The sequence below is a fragment of the Lutjanus erythropterus genome, chromosome 11, assembly GCF_056507025.1.
Source record: "Lutjanus erythropterus isolate fLutEry1 chromosome 11, fLutEry1.hap2, whole genome shotgun sequence".
NCBI lineage: Eukaryota > Metazoa > Chordata > Actinopteri > Lutjaniformes > Lutjanidae > Lutjanus > Lutjanus erythropterus.
Genome location: NC_139327.1, coordinates 39,757,850 through 39,764,002, shown reverse-complemented (window position 1 = coordinate 39,764,002; position 6,153 = coordinate 39,757,850).

Below are 6,153 nucleotides of genomic sequence, written 5' to 3'. Positions count from 1 at the left end.
ACACTAAACCACAATGACTCACTGAACACTCAGATTTTTTACAAACTGACTAATTACATTAATGAACCACTGTGGCTCTTAAACACCCTGTGAGGCATTATACAATAGAATTAACCTCCTGTGGAGAAACGGTTCCAGATAGTTTAAATAATGTATTTAGATAAATCATGGTTTTGTTGAGTCTACTCTTCAGCCAATGCTTTCTGGACAATAGCGAGAGCTTTCCAAGTAAGACTGAAGGACTCAGCGTGGACTCACCCTGACTACGAAGCAAAAGGAAGACAAATAAAGTAAACTCAAGCTCAAGGAATGCTGCTCTGGCCCCCATGATAAATGACAGATATGCTGGAGGAAACTCTGACCCGGCATGTTACACCCTTAACACAGCTCAACTGACTTTCATTGTTGACCTAAACAAACCAAACACACTGTCTCCTGGTGTATTTCAATGTAAAATCTTCGTCATCCCTCGACTAACTGGACTCATTTGGTTTCATCACTTATCCAAAGGGTTTCATCAGCTCTACTGAACTGATGAAGAACTGATGACGAATCTCAGATGAGACCATAAAAGGCAAAGGAAATTCTTTCTGACTTTAAAAAAAGACACCTGCAACAGTTTATCCTGTGTGCACATATGCTGCATGAATGGATCTTCGGCACGCTGCACGTCAAGTAGTTGATTTTGAAAAAGGACACAGGCTTCATGCAAGAACATTTTCATATTCTTATCTTAAATTTCCTGTACTTTTTTTCCATACAGTGGGCTTGTATGAGTGTGCAAGCGCTCTCAACTTCAGATAGCTGTGTAAATGATTTGCCTATGTGTATGTGAATGCACGTGCACAAGACTAGTAAATTAGCATAATTGATGCCCCAATAATACCATATAAGGCTATGCTTCCTGTCCCATGTGTCAGGAAATGTTCATTCATGAAAATGGCACCAAAGAGTGAAAAGAAGAACTTCAGGAGTTTGGAGATTTAAGTTCTGCTTTTTCAGATCCACAAAAGAAAGTTTATCATTTTGACAGCATCGGCCGTGGAATTAAAGGAACCTGCTAAACACAAAAAATGGAACAAACGAGTGCTGTTAACGCCGCGTCACCTGAGGGTCGTACTGTCACTGAAATAAAGAAATGGTTCATACGAAAAATTAACTCTGCCACAGTAAGGCGATCAATGACTGCAACAAGAGAGACGGAGGTCAGAGTAAGTGCTGAGAGAACTGATGTTGCTGTCAGGCATTATAACCGGGGAAGTTCCCCTGGACAGCAACTTCATAAACCTTCACACGGAGGCCAACAGGCCTGACAACAGGTAATACAAATTGAAATGCAGTCAGACAGGATATAATTATATCAACATAATTATGAAGTGTAACTTATTTTTCAAACTCGAAATTATTTCAAAGTAATGAAATCTACAGCGATTTATGAAAAACTTTGGTTTGGATAACAGCAGACTGACTGCACTTCACTCATAAATTGTGTTTTTATCTTAGAGAAAATTCAAAATATGAGAAAATTGGTGAATGTGACAAATTCTCCTAAATCACTCAGACAAACCACTTAATAAATAAGTCTTGTTGTTGAGTGGTTCTTGCATGACACTCATTGTGTATAATGAAAACAACATGAACTCTCCGTTCATAAGAGTCAAATGTCAACAACAACAGAATCCAACGCAACAGTCGCTTTCATCACAAGATTTAAGTGACAGGAGCCTGAGGAACAGATGGACCAGATGATGGCCATGAAACAGCTCACACATATCGGTTATTATTTGTTCTATTGTTCTATTGGTAGTAAATACAATTCCTCAATCTCTGCACTTCTGCCTGATGATGATGATCTAACTTCTTCTTCTATGTGCTGGTCTTTCAGTACAGTTTGATTCACACCTTGAGGCGTGACAGTTGTAGGCTGATCTCTACAAACAGATATCTGCAGGTAAATGCAGAATCACTGTTTACCTGCAGGCAACCAAAGCTCTAATGAACTACAAAAGGAAACTAGAATGCGTCTGATACTAAAATCTAGTTCCTTGTCTACAGTTTCAAATTCATATGCAGATATCTATTTAGATTAGATGGCAATAGACAAAATTTGAGATATTTCATTGGGTTGAATCTAGTTTTTCAGGGCTCATATGTTCCTTGTACTGTGGCTGTTTCTCCGTCAGGTGAGTCAGCAGAGCAGGGCAAACTGTGTTCTCCTGTGGGACTATGGCAACATTATCCAAGCAGGGGTGCAGGGAGGGACGGTAAGTCAGCGTGCTCCTAAACAGAGCCACATGTCTTCGGGTTGAGGCCAACCAATCAGACTCTGCGGGCTGGATATGAGCCCCCAGGAGCCAGTGGATCACTTTCAACATGAGCAGGAAAAGCGCCCGCATGGAGCTGGACCCTAACAGGGAGCGTGCATTAAGGCTTTTACAAGAGTGCAGGGCCAACAGAAAAACCTCTAACACCACCGCACAGTGCCCAGTAAACACCAAACTTGGCTCAGATCGTCTTTATAATGCAATAAATATGTTTTTATATCTGCCAGTAGGAGCCTCCATAAATCCCAGAAACATTTTCTGGCTGCCTGAGCCAATTTCAGGCCGGGTGTAAGCAGATATATAATGGTTGCATGTGGCCAAAAGTGGCTCATAACACTCCATAAAACCTGATCTATGTGTTTTGAGAAACTGAATATGTTGTAGGTCAAGAGCTGGGCAGCAGTGAAACCTGTAAAGTGAGAAAAATCACAGGTTTGATCCCTGCAACAGCAAAGACTCCTGTCAAACTGTCACTTAGCACGAGTTATGATGTCAAACATTAATAAACTAATGACAGCTGAGCAGGTCAGCTTAAAGTGCATTTAAAAAATAACACAAGATTTTTACTTGTAACAGTACACACTGTGTTCCTGCTACTTTTACTGAGGTAAAATATCTAACAAAACAAATAACAAAAACAGGAAATTGGTACAAGACAGATCCCCGTCCCATACAGCGCTGGTTAGAAATTATGAGCGAGATTTATTTAAAAAATGACCGATTTGCTCAGAATGAGACTGAAAATGTTTTTATGTATAAATGGAAGAAAAGGATGATCTACGACAAAGTGGAAAATGTACATGAACTTGTATATGCACTTTCTGACAACAGCTAAATTTACTGTGTTTTTATTTTCTTTCTGTCTGTGAAACAGTCAGAAGTTGACATGTCTAATATCCAGCAAAAAACAGAAAGAAAAAAAAAACTTTGGCTCTGATGCAGCCATCACTTCCATTTTAATTAAATATATACTTTAAGTACACCACACATTTAGGTTTTTATTAGTTTTACCTATTTACTTCATGAAATTCAAGGAACTATTTTGTTTATTAACTTATTTAAAAATTCAGTTAACTTTATAAAAATGCTGCTGGCAGCTCAACACACTTTCTGTTTTAAGATAATATTGAAAATTTTTTTAGTTAAACATGATTTGAGGGACTGCACCCAGGTTTTGTGTTGGAGCTCATGATATTCTAAATTTTGATACCATTTTTATTGTAATGAATATCTGTTCCGGTTATCGGTTTCCTTGATTACCCATAATCAGGATCAGCCCTGAAAAAACCACATGGGTCGACCCCTGCTGAATATTTCTTTAACCACTGAATATTATTACTGAAGTTCCCGGCCATCTAACGCTCTGAGCTGTGAACATAAATTCACATGAAGCTTTATTGTTGCATAAAAACGTCCAGACCACTCTGGGCTTTCTGGAACGCCATCTGCAAACTTAACAATCTTCTGGTTTGACGTCAAACACAACTATTTGTCCCGTCCACACCATGAACCAAAGTCGTGACCTCAGTTGCTGACACCATAACACTCAGACACAAGCGTCTCCATGAAGGGAAGCATCGAAAGTTTCAGTGTCTTTGTGTTGTTGGAATTTCAGCAGAATCTTTCCTCACAATAACTTCCTGCTTGAAACCAGGACGTACGATTAGTTGGATTGTCTTGAATCATGAACTGAAGCCAGATTATTTCATTAACATTCTGGTTTTGATGCTTCATACATTTCCGTTTGGACACAGATGGATTGCTGAGCAAGAGTTTTTTTTGTTGATATCTGAAATCAAAACAAACCTGAATGTGAGGCGGCCTACTGAAAAAACAGACGTCATTATCTGTCTCTGTCTCTGAATTCAGACTAAATGAATTATCTACTCACCCTCATGCTGACTGAACGTCAGGCTTATTTGTTAAGAAAAACAAACAAATCATTAATTGATTAATCACATTAAAGAATGTAACCAATTAAAAATGAATGAACCGATAATGCATGTTTTGTGGAGGACTTCTGCAGAGCTCCCTTCTGAAACTTTTTCTGTTTTCTCACAGTTTGATCTCGTCGGCCTCGTCAGTCTAAAAATGGCAGTCAGTGAACCATATTTGACTTTGTAGAAAAGACGAGCCATTTCAAGTGAGAGCCACATTTTGTTATTCTGTTCATTTCAATTATTTGTGCTCCATGAATGAATGCATCACATAACAAATGTGCCGCTAGAATTATTAGAATAAAACTTAAAATGAATGTGTCATCTTGAATGTGTCTAACCACTAATTACTGATGATGAAGCTGTTTTTTAATATATAGTTTTTGGGCTTTTATGCCTGTAATTGGAAGGACAGCTGAGGGTTTGACAGGAAGGAGGGAGAGAGAGTCGGGGAGAATGACATGCAGCAAAGAGCAGTAAGTGGGAATCAAACCCCCGGCTGCTGCAGAGGGCTCACAGCCTTGGTACATGGAGCAAATGTCCTATTAACTGAGCTACAAGGCCACGTGATTAAGTGTTTTTAATGCTTTCAACCAGCGGTTAGAGAAAAAGCATAAGATTTGCAACCCTACTTCAGACAGACGACCAGACGTGTGCGCAGTTTAAATGCTTTAAATTAGTTTAAATGCTTTAGAAAAGGTTTACTGCAGATATAAATTTTAAATTTGCAGAATTTCCTCCATTGTCCTTTATTTATTTGGTGACCCACATAAAATCTTCTGTGACCCACCTGTGGGTCCCGACCCGGTGTTTGAGAATGACTGGTCTTATGTGTATGTGTGTGTGAGTTAATGTAACATGTCAATCCGCCACCAAAACTGACAATAAATCCAATCTGATTATCAGTTACAAATACACAACAGCCTTCCTCTGTACAGCCTCACTGCAGTTAACCAGAGAGTCTCGTCCACACCATGAACCAAAGTCGTGACCTCAGTTGTTGACATCATAACACTCAGACACAAGCGTGTCAGAGAGACAAACCTCAGACACCTGAACACAAATAACCGGCAAAAGGCTTCACAAGCAACATGGCTACATAAAGACTTTAACGGAGGAATAAAACAGTGTAAAACAGCGACTGTAGCCACAAACACACATATTAAAATAAAACACAAAGGTGGAAAGTTTTAACACACCACTGCTCACATACAATGCTAATGCTACGTTGTGACGTAAGCAACGCCGTGGGTTTACTCACCTGTCTGAACGTCTTTGTGAATCTTAAGCACCACGAAGTCCTCAACAATCTGCTTCTTGGCTAGACGGGGTTCATTAATATTAAAACCAGTCCACTCAGTTCTTTGTCCCAGTATGACCAGTCCACTCAGCTTCTCTGTCCCAGTATGACCAGTCCACTCAGCTTCTCTGTCCCAGTACGCTGAGCGCGCCTCCAAATTTTGCGCTGCAGCTTCAACGTACGTTTATTGTCTTTGCCGCCATTTTGACTGGCTAAGGTAGCCGGGAGGGCCCGTTGACCCCGCGCTCAAGTTGAACTCATAAGTCCCGCCCCTTTTCGCTTGGCGCTCCAATAACAATTGAGCAAGCTTGGTAACTAGGTCAACTTTCTCCTTAAATGTTTAAAGTGCTCGGCTAATCTAAACTGGAAAAAAAAATTAAAGATGGGTAAAAGACAGTACCTGGATATACATATATACATTAGTAAAAGGCTAACTGCAACTAGCAAGCAAATTTACATTAATCATTAGCTAGCTACTTAGCTAGCGTTACGCAAACATGATGCTGTTCCAGGAAAAAGAGAAAGTTGACCAAGGTACCAAGTTTGTTCAATTGTTATTGGAGCACAGAAAAATAGGGGTGGGACTTGAGAA